At 40.9% G+C, this 16,482-nt stretch overlaps 1 protein-coding gene and 1 pseudogene across 2 annotated transcripts in view; one reads left to right on the plus strand and one right to left on the minus strand.

Annotated features, from left to right (window-relative positions):
* The window catches only part of PPP3CA (protein phosphatase 3 catalytic subunit alpha), a 306,638-nt gene that overhangs the window by 250,220 nt on the left and 39,936 nt on the right, over positions 1–16,482 (minus strand). The window lies entirely within an intron of this gene.
* LOC118979964 (40S ribosomal protein S6-like) lies at positions 9,424–10,968 on the plus strand (annotated as a pseudogene).

Here is a 16,482-nt window from a genome sequence, read left to right on the forward strand (position 1 = left end):
TCAAGACTATCTGGAGGGTGCGAATCGTGGCGGCCGCCTCTCAGTCCCGGAGCAGGGCCCCACACCACTCCACGGGTGGCAGAGCCGGAGGACCTGTCCAGTACAAAAGAAAGCTGTCCTCCTAAGCAGGTGACTTCCGCCAAGATGGAGGCGTAGGCGGAAACACTGTGCCTTCTCCCACAACCAAGTTTGAATACAACAAAGGTTTGGAGAACAAACACACAGCCAAAGAACACAAAATTAAATTATACGGAAGTCCGACGACAACGAACCGTTCAAACGGGATGGTAAGAGGGGCGGAGCCAGCAGCGAGCAGGGTCCGCCAGGACAGCTCCCCCGACCCCAGGCACGCAAGTGGCCCAGACCCAGTCAGGGTGTGGGGCAGACTGACCGCAGTCACACATTCGCGCACAGTGAGACCATGCAGGCCCCAGGGGGTGAGGGCTGACGGCGGTGGCACACTCACGTGCAGTGGGACGAAACTCGTGGACCCCGGTGACGGTGGCAGCTGCCGCACCTTTGGGGGCCACGGCGGGAGGCGGCAGATGGGACGCCATTGCTCCTCGTTGACCCCGCCCCCACATACAGCGTCACAACCCAGCGACTGAGTTGCCCTGCTCAGGTGAACACCTAGGGCTCCGCTCCTGATACGTAACAGGCAGGAACAGCCCAAAAGATGGCGCAATAAGAACTCAAAGTCCCAGAGCCAATAACTCTAAGCGACCAACAGATTGCCAGCCTCTCAGAAGCACAGTTCAAGACACTGTTTATCAGGATGCTCACAGAACTGGTTGATTATAGTCACAAATTAGAGGAACATATGAAGGCTAAACTAATTGAAATGAAGGGAGATGCACAGGAAACCAATAGTGATGGAAAGGAAACTGGGACTCAAATCAATGGAATGGACCAGAAGGAAGAACAAAACATCCAACCAGAAAGGAATGAAGAAATGAGAATTCAAAAAAATGAGGAGAGGCTTAGGAACCTCCGGGACATCTTTAAACATTCCAATATCCAGATTATAGGGGTACCAGAAGGGGGAAAGAAACAGCCACGAGTGGAAAACATATTTGAACAAATACTAAAGGAGAACTTCCCGAGTCTGGCAAAGGAAATAGACTTCCAGGAAATCCAGGAAGCTCAGAGAGTGCCAAAGAAGCTGGACCCAAGAAGGAACACACCAAGGCACATCACAATTACATTAGCCAAGATTAAAATGAAGGAGAGAATCCTAGAAGCAGCAAGAGATAGGGGACAGTCACCTACGAAGGAATGCCCATCAGACTGTCAGCGGATTTCTCAAAAGAGACCTTACAGGCAAGAAGGGGCTGGAAAGAAGTATTCCAAGTCATGAAATCCAAAGACCTACAGCCAAGATTGCTTTATCCATCAAAGCTTTTATTTAGAATGGAAGGACAGATAAAGTGCTTCTCAGATAAGGTCAAGTTCAAGGAGTTCATCATCACCAAGCCCTTATTATATGAAATGCTAAAGGGACTTATATAAGAAAAAGAAGATGAAAAATATGAACAGTGAAAGGACAGCAAACTCACAGTTATTAACAACCACACCTAAAACAAAAACAAACCAAGAGGGCAGCTAGATCAGGAGTGGAACCATAGAAATGAAGAACACATTGAGGGTTAGCAACAGGGGGGTGGGAGGAAGAGAAGTGGGGAGAAGGCACAGAAAATAGCATAAATGGTAGGTAGAAAATAGATAGGGGGAGGGCAAGAACAGTGGGGGAAATATAGCATCTAAAGAACTTGAGACACATGGTTATAAACTAAGGGGGGGGAGAATGGTGGGGGAGGGAGTGTGCGGGTGGAGGGGAATGAAGGGGGGGAATAGAACAACTGTAATGGTATAATCAATAAAATATATATTTTAAAAAAGACTATTTTCTTTTCCCTTCCCTTTCAAGCACCACACATAACACACACACACACATACACACACACATTTCACATAGTTTCTAACACATACAGGTGTTGGCCATTCCTATCTCAAGGAAACATTTCCCCCAAGCTCATAAAGCATGACCCACAAAGTCAACGAGGGGAGGCCCTGAACTCCGGGGCGCTGCATTGGATCATGCCAGCAATCAATGGTAGTGTGAATGATGGAAAAGCAGTCCAGAGGCACAGCCCAACAACTCACCTTCTTTCATCAAAGGTTTCCGCAGATAATTTGCACCTCCCAAAAAAACAAGTCCTGATGGGGTAGGTCAGTTGGTTGGTATGATGACCCAATCAATACACCAAAGTGGTGGGTTATATCAACCAATGAATGCATCAGTAGGTGGAACAACAAATTGATATTTCTTTCTCTCTCCCCCTTCCTCTGTCTAAAAAATCAATGAAAAAAAAAAACAGCCTAAATTCCAACATTGAAATTGTATAGCAAAAACTTAACATTCTTTAGAGAAAATGTGGTAAAGCCAGTAAGCACATCTGAGAGTAAATGAACACAAATGCCAGCCACAATCTTGGCACAGCTTTCCCTCAGACACGGGACCTCTCTGAAACACCTGCATACACCACGGAGGGGGCCGCAGATTAGTTAGGCCATGAAGTTTGCACCTGGAACTATTTAGAAAAATCATAGTTTCTTATGAATGGAAGTTATAGAGCTATTTTAACAAAAGTCGAACCACTGATTAAAAAACAAAAACTTCTTTACACAGTGGAATGAGCTTTATAATCAAACTATTAGCATCTGTGGACCTCACCTTCACTTAGAAATGGAACTGTAAATCCTACCACAAGCTACTCTCTATGTGTCAGAAATTTGTCATCGGTTCACGTTAAACATTACTCCAATAACTTTCAGTTACACGAAAGTCACAAAAACTTAAGTGTAAGAGATTTGGCGTCAGCAGCCCCAGTTGGTTATGACCGGCCAGAAGAATCTGGAGACCTACAAAAGGAACCTGGCGCTCCTACAAGGTCTGAGTAAGTGGGTCAGCTGTCACCTGTGACAGGGTTCACCCTCTCGAAGGAGAGTGCATTAGCTGCAGCAGCCCAGGATCAGTTTTCAACAGCTGGGACTTGAACCTTCAGGCTTTCAAAAGTCGTTGGCAATTTCTTTTTCCTAGTGGAAAACATATTTCACCCCCACACCCAGGTTTAAGTCTGTACCCAGGGGAAAATGTATGTGTGTATAATATTGATATACCTTTTCTCTTAAAATAAGGGGCAAAAAGGACTTTAATACTGTGCTTACTAAATTACATTTAATATTTAAAGATTAAATTAAAAGGTCATTCTCAAATCTGTATTTCATTTCTCAAACCCAGGAACAGCACGGAAAAAATAACTACTAACAGAAATACCTTTGCTAATTTATCTTGTTTTTGCAAAGTTTAAAACATTTGGAATGGTCATCAGTTTCACATCTTTGATTACACACATTTAAACACACATATTCAAACATCAGAAACACAACTGAAAAGTGACACTCGTTTTTCCACACTCCTGTTAATGCATACATCCAGTATTGTACCACCAAAAGAAGCAGAGATCAGAGTTTTTAGGAAGAACTGATGTTGACCTCTTCCTCACAGAGATCTTGTTTTGAAAGTATTCGGCTTGGAAACACAAGGTTCTAATCAAAACAGTGGCAAAGCACTTTTCCTCAGATACCCAGCCCAGCTCGCAGTGTGGGAGTACGAAGCTCAGGTGCCCCGGGCCGCTGCCTACTCAAGTGCACACACAGTCTTGTGCTTAAAGGGACCACCACCACTCTGCATCCACAGCAAAGAGAGTGCTCACCACTTCAATTAGCACATGCACAGATTTTTTTTTGCCTTCTAAAATATGTGGATCCCATGGTATCAAAAAGAAAACAATAGTAGCTAGTTGTCTACTGATTCTCCCTCCCCCTGTATAAGTTGATGTGGGGAAAATGGCTAAATGTGTTTTGTAGCAAATCTATCCAAAGACAAATGTTAAACTAATTTTGCTCATCGATGGTTGGTGGCAAGTTCTATGCAATCTCAAAACATGCAGATGGTAACAGTTCCCAACCGCCCAGCCAAGGCCGCCTTGTACCTTTTCCCCTCCTTGCTGGGACTGTTGCAATCAAACAGGTTAAGGAGATGGTCACCTTCAAGAAAGCCCTTTGCCCTGCCCGGATGAAGTCATGCCAGCAACCAAAGTAGAACCTGTTATAAAAATAGGAGTCTCGGGAATCCAGGGAAAGCAAAGCACGTTGTGCAGCCAACAGTTCACGGCCAATACAAAAGAGGGGATAGAAACCCCAGGCTCTGTCTGAAGGGCTGAAGGATTAACCTCTCCTATCATGTTCATTGGTTAAATTAACAGATCACTAAAATGGCCACATGTTAGGCTGAAAAACCACAAGTAGATTATTTGGTGTTGCAGAGTCACAGGTAAAAGACATTAATCGTATAGGTTTTTACATGTCTTACTTTATACATAAAAGCCATTTATTCTACTGAGATTTAAAAAAATGGCTACCTACCCACCCCCCAAAAAAAACTGTAAGGCTGCAATACAGAATACTAAAAGTAAAATTAATTGCTCTTATTGTTACTCTTATCTCAATTTTCAGTCACCCTAAGGTCTAACAAATTCATAGAAGACAATAATTTCTTTTAGAAAAAGAAGAAAGGAATTGGTATCAAAATACTGCTACCAAACACAGAAATAAAGTTAAGGGGTTTACAGGAGTCTAAAGTATGTTGGTTACAAAGGCATGACGATGTCTGTGAGGTAGTAAAAATATTATTTGTATATTTAAAAAAATAAAGGAAGCAGCTGTCTAAACATTTTAGCTTTCCCCCCCAAAAAAATGTTTACACACTGCTCTGAGGATAGAAATAATCCACTGTTCTGAGGAAAGAACTAATCCGAGCTGAGTCACTGTCTCAACCCCCTAGAACCATAAACACCAGCACAAAGGCCTGTCCGTCTCTCCTTCCACTTTTTTTTTTAATATTTATTTATTTATTTATCTTTAGAAGGGAAGGAGAGAGGGAGAGAAACATCAATGTATGGTTGCCTTTTGTGCATCCCCTGCTGGGAGTTGGCCTGCAGGGAACTGGCCTGCAACCCAGGCATGTGCCCTGACTGGGAATCGAACCGCGATCCTCTGGTTCGCAGGCCCGCGCTCAATCCACTGAGCTACACCAGCCAGGGCTTCCTTCCACTTTTTGATTGGAGGCACTTCCTCCCAATTTAGCTGCAAAAAAGAAATCCTGAAAGTGAGGGTCATGACCAAGTATCTCTCACCCCCCCAAATGTGCATGATAATAGAAAAAGAAAATTCTTACTTGCCTGCTGGTTTCAATTTTTAAAAAAGATCTGAGAATGCTATCTTTTATAAACCACCACTATAAACTTAATGCCAATCCACTTTTACTAAATATATGTGTGTGTGTATATCCATATAAAAATTCACATATGAAATTTTATAAGTTAAAATTACAACAAAAATACCTCCAATCTAGAATATGCATTTTTGCATATTTCCTTCATCTTTTTGCATCAGACTATACATTAATCACATAGCTGCAGTCATGGCTCCCTTACAGTTTTCATTTTTACTTGTCACAAACATTTCAATATGCCCACGTATTTGTGGTTATAATGTCACTATGAAGTCCATAATATTCCACAAACTTAATAAGCTATTCATTTGCTGGATTGTCCTACCTTGCCACCTTACCGGATAGGCTAAAGGTAGAATCACTCTCATTCGGGGCAGTCATGCCTTCCATCGTTCTGCTGTTAGCCCTCTTCCGGGGTTTCCAACTTTTTCTCTCCCATCTTAGCCATACCTACAAGAGCAACTTCACGTAATACAGCTCCCTTGCTCAGTTGGATCATTTCTTCCTAATGAGCCAATGGTTGTAAACAATTTTTTAGTAATTATAATATCTCACTGCTTTAAAAAACATCTATACCCATTTATAATGTCAAGAATAGTAAAGTGAAACAAAATACCCAGTAATGATTTCAGTACTGAGACAACTCTGAAGTCAATTTTTTAAATGCTCTTAACTTTTTCCATGTTTTCGAATTAAACGATCTGTGCTTCTAGGTAGACTTCAAATATGCACCTGCCACGTGCGAGGCAAAATCACTACTGTCCCAACGCCCAAACCCTCTCTGTGATTCATGCTCTGTTAACAACTTGGTGGGTGCCTTTTCATCCTTTTTCTTTTGTATATATAAGCATACATAAATATATGTAGGATTTCTAAACTTTTTTTCACTTCAGGATGCTAAATCTCTCCTTATTTCCAATATGAGATCATACTGTGACTTCTATGAACATAATATGACTTTTATAAAATGATTCTGTCTCATTCAAATATCACTTGATTCCAGTTATACATTCAGTTTAACATTATCTCCTAGTATGGTACTAATGTTCTATTAACTGTCCCTCATGGATAACCTAAACTAAACACTGGGATTGTGAGTGTTTGTGTGTGTGTGTGTGTGCGTGTGTGTGTGTGAGAGAGAGAGAGAAGGCACTATCTTCCTAATCATGTTGAAGACCACTACTGAAGTGGGCTTGCGTGCTCTAAAATCATGGTTCCAGGACGGTACAGGGAAGTATTTAGGAAGGAAGTTAGCAGGACACCAGAAATGTGTCACCCACATGTGACTAACCAATACCTTATACTAGTAATGCTGTACCTAGCAAGACAAAAGATAAAACTGACCCCTAAACATCTCTTTAGTTTTTAAAGAGATGATGACACATAGTTAAAAGTCAGTAAAAGTTCGGAGAAGATAGCAAGAATCTTGGAAATAGTGGAATTTCTAAAGAGTATTCCTAATTTGATTAAGCTTGTGGAAGGGACATCATTTTTGTTATCTCTGTACCAGTTCGATAACTTGCTACTGCAGTCTCGGGAATCTCCTTTGATACCCCTGCCTCTGCTGTGAGCAGCCATACAATCAAGGTGGATGCTCCAACCAAATTAAACCACTCCTACATGTGCTGCCCCATCACTGTGTCTTATTTTTAACAATACTATCACTATCTGGTATTTTCTTATTTACTTATTTAATATATGCCCCCCAACAAGAATGTCAGCTTAAGAAAGTAAGGACACCGTCTCTTCATTCTGCCATTCCACTCATGTCAACAATCATTTATTGAGCATATGCACAGTGAATAAAGAGGATGGAGTAGTGACGAAAACAGGCCAAAACTGGTGCCCTGCTCAAGCTTGGAGAGACCCCCACAAGGAGAGACTGTCTACTACAAGACTAGAATAGAAGATGTGTCAGAAGATAATGTGTGCACCAGAGAAAAACAAAATAGGGAGAAAACACAGAGGGCCAAGGTGAGAGCAGAGGTGTGGGGTTGCAATTTGAAACACCACCTCCAGACCCTAAAAGAGAAGGTGCAGGCAGCTGGTAAATACTGGCTCGTGGAATGAGGCCAGAGTGACCAAAGCCAAATAGCATATCCCAACTCCCTGGATACAGTGATTGGTTCTGAGATGTGCAGATAGTAAGATCAGAGTCATTCATATACAAGAGACTTTGGCACAGGCTAGTGTCACGGTATTTGGTGGTGTAACCGTGTGAGGTTTGGAGCGACAACGGACAGCCCTTTTGCAATCATGAGAATAAAGCTGTCATAGGTAGGAAGGCAGAGCCCAAGAGAGCAAAATGACCATTTGATTGTCCGGTTCAAAGGATGTCTGAAGTTTTGCCCCTAGACTGGTCTATTCAGTTACTTAGGACAACAGTAACTAAATCCAGTTACTTAGGCCAACTAACTAAATCAGCTCTTCTGTGTGGGGCAAAAACAACTTCCTGCTTTGCTTTCACTAAAGGGAGTTCTCTTGGGGCCATTTTCTCATTTGGAAAAGTTAGAGTTGCTGTTGTGGTGTGATTTAATCTACTCTAAACCTCATTTCCTAGTGCCCGTGATCTAAATGCCAACGTGCATTCCACTATTACATAAATCTAACACAAACCATCTTCCCAGCACATCCCATTCATCAGTGTTACCTTGTGCAGGGTTGGAGTATTTCCTCTACCTCCCTTCCACTCTACCTATGGATCCATAGATAACTTTCTATCAATCCAGATCCATCTCCTACTCCACACTCTCTTTCACAGCATTTTGCCTATTAATCCATTCAAGAGTCAGCCATGCGATCTAACATGTTTAGCAGGAGAGGCACTCACAGACCCACAGAGTAAGACTGATAAGGCATAGTCCTTCTCCAAGACATTTCAGAAAGGAAAGGAAACACCTGAAGAACAGTTGCAGAAGTGAAGGCACTCTGTTCGTTAACACAGTGACATGCAGGAGGCAATGGCAGGGTAAGACGATCAAACAGTCTTCAGACGGCCCACGGCTCCCCTCGCCTCCTCTGCACTCACTGATAGTGCTGTCTGGTAGACACATGGCCCCCAGTGCCAGAGTTTCTCTTCCCTACAAGGTTTTACGTCCTTGTGAGCAGGAACTGTGTCCAATCCTTTCATATTCCCCAACTTTCTACCATATAATAAACAATAAAATTCCAATTAATGTCTATGAAATTCCAATATGGGTGTTTTGTACTCAAACTTTGAAAACCATAGGTGTTATTTATAGTCCTAGGTAAGTTCCATGGCTTTTTGACAAACTCCTCCTCTTACCTTATCTGTTTTGACAGCTGAAAGCTTATCAGACTGCTCATCCTAAACTCCATCAGGACAGACACCTCTTCCCATGGCATCTATGTCCATGTGACGCCAAAATCAGCCTCTTCTTTGTGAATCAAAATAGCTTTCTGCTTTGCTCTAACACACATTCTCCTAAGGGCCAAGGAGATCATTATTCCACAGCATTTCACTTCCGGGTGCTATATTCCGGGGTCACTATGCCGTGGCAATGAATTAGAGAATTCCCAATGCCACAGCACTCCTTGATCAATTTAGAAAAAAATGGAAAGGAATGATGAACTAAGTGGAAGGAAGTGCAGCGTTTAGTCCTTAAGACAGAGCAAGTAACAATTAACTTACACACACACACACACACACACACACACACACACACACAGCAGTAGGGAGTGGCAGGGAGAGAGCACAGTGTGTTCCTGAACAAAATTTTCTGAATTCCTAAAAGCTATGTGGTTCAAAGGAGAAAAAATATTTTTCTCATATGCTGAATAATGAATCTGGTTTTATTAAAGTTTATTTCCATATGGAAATGTCATGTATCATATCATAAATTTAAATACAGTTTTAATCTTTCCCCAAATCTATATGGTCATTTAAAGGCTATGATTTATAAGTCTGACAAATCAAACTTGTTAGCCACATTATCCAAATCTAATACACTATCTCAAAATGTTGTATGAGAAGTTTGGTGCATTTCAGGTTTAGTTGGCTATGGGAAGGGGGCCAAGAAAGAAAAGCCACATTTACATTGCAGCCTATGGGCAAGTGCAGCCCAAAGCGCAGGGCAGGAAACGGGCTTGTCTTTTCTCCATCATCATTCCACCAGTACCCGGTGGGCTCCTCCCTTCTTTCATGGCCCCAGTCCCTTTTCCACCTTCCCATGTGTCCCCTTTTCCACAGGGCAATTTGGGCAGCTAGGGACTGCCCAGAGCCTGAAACAAGCTCACGAAAACTTCACTCTTCAGACCTCCAAGAGATACAAACCAACCCAGGCATGGCTGAGGCCTCTAAAGAAAGGAAGGAGTGATAGTCACATTCTCTTTGCAATACCTGCTCCTACCCCAGTACACACCCTTGTATTTTTCCTGACCTAGAGGGTGCTCCCGTTCCCAGCCTGCACGTCTGCAAGCATGGAATGGCAGAGCAGAGCTGCATCCAAAGGTCCTTGCCCTCCCCTTCCATCTCCACCTTGGCATGGAATTAGGTGACCTTGGGCAAGTCACTTTGACTCCTTGGGTCTCAGATAGTCCAAGCAATTGCTAGGTCCCTTGCATTCAACTTTTTATTTCTGCTTGTTAATTATTCCTACAGATTTGCTTTTATTGCATTTGCTTATTTGTTTTATTCAGTCTCTGTTCTGCTCGGTGAGGGCTGGGACTGTATCTGCATCCTGAACTGTTAGCACTGGGCCTGCCAGGCACTGAGGGGCATTCTGTAAATATAAGGAGAATGAACATACATAGATAGGAAAATCAGTATTTCAACATTTTTAAAGCAAGCCTATGAAAGCAACAGGGCTATCTCTTTTGTGGTGCCTTGGAGGCAATCGGCTGCTTCAAGGTGAAGGTGAATATCTCTTTCCCAGCCACTGGTGGTCAGAAACTCATTGGAAGTGATGATGTATGCAAATTTTGTACCTTTGATGAGAAGTGTATGGCCACAGAAGGAGCTACTAACGCTCTGGGTGAAGAATGGAAGGATTATGTGGTTTGAATCAGTGGTGGGAATAACAAACAATGTTTCCCCCTAAAGCAGGGTGTCCTGACCCATGGCCATGTCTGTCTGCTGCTGAGTAAGGGGCATTCCTGTTACAGACTAGGGAAAACCAGAGAGAGAAAGTACAATCTGTACAGTGTTGCACTGTGGATGCCCATCTGTGTTCCCCACTTGGTCACTGTAAAAAAGGGGGAGAAAGACATTCCTGGTCTGACACTACCGTGCATTGTTGCCTGGGGCCCAAAAGAGCTAGCAGGATCCGCAAACTTTTCAGTCTCTCTACGGAAGATGATGGCCGCCAGTAGGTGGTGAGAAAGCCCCTAAACAAGGAAGGTAGGACACCTAGGGCAAAGCATCCAAGACCCAGCATCTCGTTACTCTGCGTGTCCTGCAACACAAACGCTGATGTATTTCTCTGAAGAAACAACATACTAAGAAAAATAAGGAAGAGTCCACAGAATATGCCAACCTTTTGGGTAAAAGAATGAAAGAGGCCATAGAAAAATGCCAGGAACAGATTGCCAAGAGATACAGGCTGTCTTCTCTGAGACCTGCTACCTCTAAGTCTGAATCCAGTAAAAAATGAGATTTTCTAAGAGTAACAAATAAAAAAGATTTCAAAAAAAAAAGCAAATAAGGGATGAATGATCTGCTTTTTTTCAGCTCAGCAGTCACTAACTACGTTACCTGCTACCTACAGGAAGCGAGCATCTTGGAAACACCGCATTACAAGGAGTAGCAGAAAGCAGTGGTTCTACTGTACTGTGTGTACAGCATGTTCAAAATGACTGAGCAAGTAGAGCAAAGAATCTGCATCAAATTGTGTTAAGCTTGAACATTCCTCCATGGGAATTATTTGGATGATTCGGAAGCCTTTCGGAGACAATGCGATGAGCGCAGTGCAAATAAAAGTGTGGCACAAATGCTTCAAAGATGGTCAAGAATCTGTTAAAAGTGATCCACATTCTGGAAGGCCTGCAGTAAGCAGAACACCTGAGAAAGTTGAACGTGCACGGATTGCAATCAACAAAGATCAGCAACTGACAGTGGGAAAAACAGAACCTGATCTGGGGATTCCACAAACTGTGTCCCAGATATTGACGCAGGATCTTGCCATAAAAAGTGTAGTGGCAAAACTCGTTCCACAACTTTTGCTGCCAGAGCAGAAGGAAGATCGTGCTGCAATTGCTAATGACTTGATTCAAACCACTAGCAATGAACCAGATCTGGCCCCCTACGACTTCTGGCTCTTCCCAACACTAAAATCACCTTTGAAAGGGAAGAGATTTCAGACCATCGATGAGATCCAGGAAAATACAACTGGACAGCTGATGGCGATCCCAACACAGGATTTTGCAGAGTGTTTTGAACTGTGGAAGAGACTCTGGGAGAACTGTGTGAGGTCCCAAGGTGCCTACTGTGTGGGGGACTGAGGCATCATTGTCCTATGTATAATGTTTCTTGTAGATACAAGAAGATATCTTGTATCTTCTTCAATAAATGTCTCTGTTTTTCATACTACATGGCTGGATTCTTTCTCGGCAGACCTCGTAATGACAAAACAAGAAAACATTATGCTTTCCTTGTTTTCTCATGCTGTGTATTCTTTGTAATCAAGTTTGGTTGCCTTCTGTCAAAGATACTGGCAAGTAACAAGTTCCCTGTGCCTTCCTAATCTTCTCTAATCTACTTCTCTTAGAGTTTCAATGGGACTTATTCAAAGTAACAAATAGTGCATATTTTAGCACAGTGCCTAACACATAGTAAGTTTCACAGTAACTATAAGGTTCCATTTCAAAAGGAAGTATTTAAGGGATGAAGCAAAACTAATCATCATCACACTTATTTACCATATCCAAAGCTATTACTATATGGACATCATGAATTGGCTTTATAATACAGGTCACTGCTTAACCAGGATAACATCAGCAGACCAATATAAGGTGATTGAAGCTGGCCCAAAGTCTTTATAAAACCATACAGTTTGACTATGCAGACAGAATACTGGTCAATTGCCTCTGTTATCAGAAAGGGGAACACACTGGATGATGAACCCTGAAAAATGCCATAACCCCCACCCACACAACCAGATAGTAGCAGATAATCTGAACAAAACCCACCATGACAGAAGCCTCTACAGGATGTCTTCCCTGTTTTCTTGTGTAGGAATACTGGTATGGGTAAAAGGATCCCCTCCCCTAAATCTTAGATAAGGAAGGTCTGCTACATATTGCTTCAGTCATTTTTAAGTAAAATCATGAAGGCAGATTTGCTTGGTTTTTCTTGCCTCATTATAATGTTTTGATTAAAGCTCCTTCCATTTGAATAGTTCACCTGTTTTTTCACTTTTATCGCCAGCACTTCCAGAGTGAAAGCACATTGCTGATGTAAAGCAGTGTGACCAGGAATCAGAGAACCAGCTCTTAAATGAACTGGCTCTGCTCACATTTGCACAGGGCAAATCCCTGTTGGGTGTTCTCAGCAAATACAAGCCAATTCCAATGAATGACTCCTGAGGTTCCTCTCAGTTCCAAAAATCTAGGATTCTAGCTTTTCGCCTATAGATCTTAAAACCAGCAGAAGCAGCAGGTCACATATTTTGTATGCCAACATTACAGAAAGGTGACCCCCCAAACAGATTCAAGAATCCCTAAAGTGGAAACCAAAGTCATTCAACACCACAAAGTCTCCTTAATCCCTTTTAAACTGAACTCATGGAAAGAAAACTTCATTCAAAACCACCCCAAAACTGGCCATCCTTCCCTACATCTTAACAGGGACCTTTTTTAAAAGTTAATTTTACCTATCAGAATTTTATAGCTCTGTCTTCTGTGTCTGTGAAATGCTAGAGGACAGAGACTTGCTACCCCATTGTTAACAAGCATGGAGTAAGCATATATGTGATACTGAGTAAATGACTGACAATTTCTATTAGAAAAAGGTCCAACTTATTTTCATCAGGTTATAAGCATCAGAGTCTCCTTTACCATTAAGAACAGGCATCCCGCGCATCCTTGGGGTTACTTTAAAAGGCATTCTTTTAACATTTTTATGCAACACCTATGTCTATAATTTATCTTTGTGTATATATAGTGTCATACCTTGGTACTCACCAAACCCTACACTTGTCGCATTTTGATGAGAAAAAAATGATTTAGCCCTCGGCACTTGCTCAGCACTCATCACACTTGCTAAAACTTGTATAAGTTACGACATCCCCCAGCAAGAGAAATGCTTCATCACACATTGCTTGAAAAATCCGTTCGGTATTTGTTGGTCTCATCACTTGTCACAAGTTCTGGGATGAGTTAACGACGAGTGCTGACTGAGGTACCACGTTCCTCTGTGTGCCCAGCTCCATGCTTGGCACTAGGTTTGTAAGTTTAACCAAGATAATGGTATTCACCCTCCAGGAACACAGTCGACAAAGGAGGAGGGGGAAAGTCATGTAAAAAAACAACACAGTAACATGCTGACTGCTATTTCAGAGAGACTTATGATTTGGACCATAAGGACAAATAATCAAAAATATTACCAACTTTATTTAACAGAAACTAAGATTAGTGCACCTACACATTAAATAGTCAAGATGTCAAGTGAACTACCCATATATATACCTTGTACCCAGAAGATGTGAATTACGCTAACATTATAAAACATGGTTCTCCAGAAAACCCATTGGGATCAAAGACTGACAAAGCCACACACCTTGGCTTAGGTCTTCCTGACACATAAAGGGGAAAAATCAGGTCAAAAGCATAAACTGTGATGACAGTCTCCTAGGGAACAGGCATTAGTGTTACCACAGTGATGAAGTATTTTCATTACCTTTTAAGTTAATTTTTAAAGTTACTTTATGCCACATATGGTAGTATTTCATGTTGAGGTCTTAAGTTTTACGCAAGATTGTACTGTCTACCTGCCTTCCCCCTAAGTTAAGAGTATGTGAGTAATTCTGAGTTGTATCCATACTAAGAATATCATTGTTTCTATCACTATTCACAGATAATTTGATGGTTTAAAGAGAGACAGAATAAAGGGGAAAAACATTAAACAAATTATCTCAATGTTAGGAAATAATTTAATACATAGGATCTTACTTTAAACTACTCCAAAGGTCCTTAACAGAAGTCATCATCCTTCATCATAAACAGAATCATTTTAAATACCAACACAGAAAACATATTTATGTAAATCCTTACATATAAATTTATATTTATATAAATCGTTTTAAAAATATATCTCACTTACATAACTACATACACACACACACACACACACACACACACGTGCACGCACACACACAGATGACATAAAGCAAGCACTCACAACTCCAAATGTCCAAACTTTACTGGGACTAAAACATTTGATTCATTTAATATCATGATACTCTGATTGTTATACATTAGCCCCCAACTCAATTATGTCCACTGAAATTAGTGTGTAACTCACCCAATCTCTTATCATTTTTCACCCAAGTAATGCAACCACCATGTTCAATTCTAGGAAAAGTAATCCTGTTTAGGATTTAAAGGGTGGATTTATGTATTTTAAGTTATCTTTAACTTTTTTGCATACTTAATGATATGATGCTTACTCCAAATAACATGATTAATTAAAATATCTATATATTTAAATATGTGTGTATGTGAGTGTGGGCATGTTTAAATCACATATGAGCTCAAAGAAACCCAGCAAATAATAGTCCAATGAAAAGAAATATGCAAATAAGTAAATTACTTATATATGTTTTCTACAATTCATCCATTTAATAAAGCTTAGAGAATATCCCAAAGAAATTTCAGTTTGAAAAAAAAAGAGGAAAGCAAAGCTTTTAAAAGGGTACACCTTGTTTTTAGATTAGAATCTACCTGATAGAGATTACCTAGACTTCTGAATAATGTTTGTCACATGTATGAAAATAAGGAATTATTAAGTAAAATGTAGAAATACTATAGAAAAAGCCCTATACTGAAAGTAAAAAGATGACCCTATGAATTCATTTATGCCAGAAATATTTCCCAGCATGTTCTCGGCTCTGTCATTAAGCGGCTATGTAACCAGGGACAAGGGATTCAACATAGTTTGAGCATCTTTAAAATATAGTTGCAGCCTCATCTTCCAGGTCTCTCTGGCCCTTACATGATGAGAAGAGCAAGTTGTAATGAGGTGTTATTGTAAGCACCCTGTTATTACATAACACCACATGAGCAAAGGCAAACTTTTCTAAGTTAGCATGTTACCACAGAGTAATAAATAATTCTTGATCTGTATGGCAGTTTATTATAGAAACTAAAAAGAACATAATTAACAGAATGTGCCATCTCTATCATTACCATGCTTTTCTTTTATACACAACTCCAAAGACCATAAAAATAATAACCAGTTAATTCTCGATATTATCATGCCCATTGGACAAAAAGAGAAGTTGAATCTCAGAGCCAGGAGAGTAATTCGACCTTTTGTCGGCAGGGCGGGGCCTAGTATGACAAGTCAAAAGCCCCTGGCTCTCTCCCAGCCACTGCTGGAGTAAGGCAGTAAGAGCCTCCTGGATCACTCTAAGGCAAAATCACAAACTACATGCAGGAAACGTGTGGAAACGTTTAGGGCCAAATTTATGTCTCACTTAAAAACTGGGAGTGGCCATTAAATTTAGTTTGAGTGTTATTCAAAGCTACATTCTTCTGCAAATTCCACCCCTTTGTTAAGAACCCTGGAAGTACATTTCATAATCAACCAGGGTTTCACTCTCCGCTGTGAACATGCCAAAATGAGAAGGGAGTTTCATGGCAGAATCTATAGTTTTGTATATTTGCTTCTAAATTCAGTAATAATTTGTTCATAAGATGTATAAGTCTGACTTGTTTCAAAATAATGTTTTCTGAAAGGAAAATGGTCAAAATTTCTATTTAATAGTTTACTGGTACCACCAAAATTATAAATGTAATACATACTCATATTTCTTTTACCTCGACTTCTCCAACGATCTGACACTGACCTGCCCTAAAGACAATACCCGCATTTTGACTATGTGTACACTAAAATGTACCAATGTATACATTTTATAGAGTAATTTTTATTACCAAAAGATATATACAAT

The sequence above is a fragment of the Sturnira hondurensis genome, unplaced genomic scaffold (genome assembly GCF_014824575.4).
Source record: "Sturnira hondurensis isolate 20B ecotype Veracruz unplaced genomic scaffold, ASM1482457v3 Scaffold0022707, whole genome shotgun sequence".
Lineage (NCBI taxonomy): Eukaryota > Metazoa > Chordata > Mammalia > Chiroptera > Phyllostomidae > Sturnira > Sturnira hondurensis.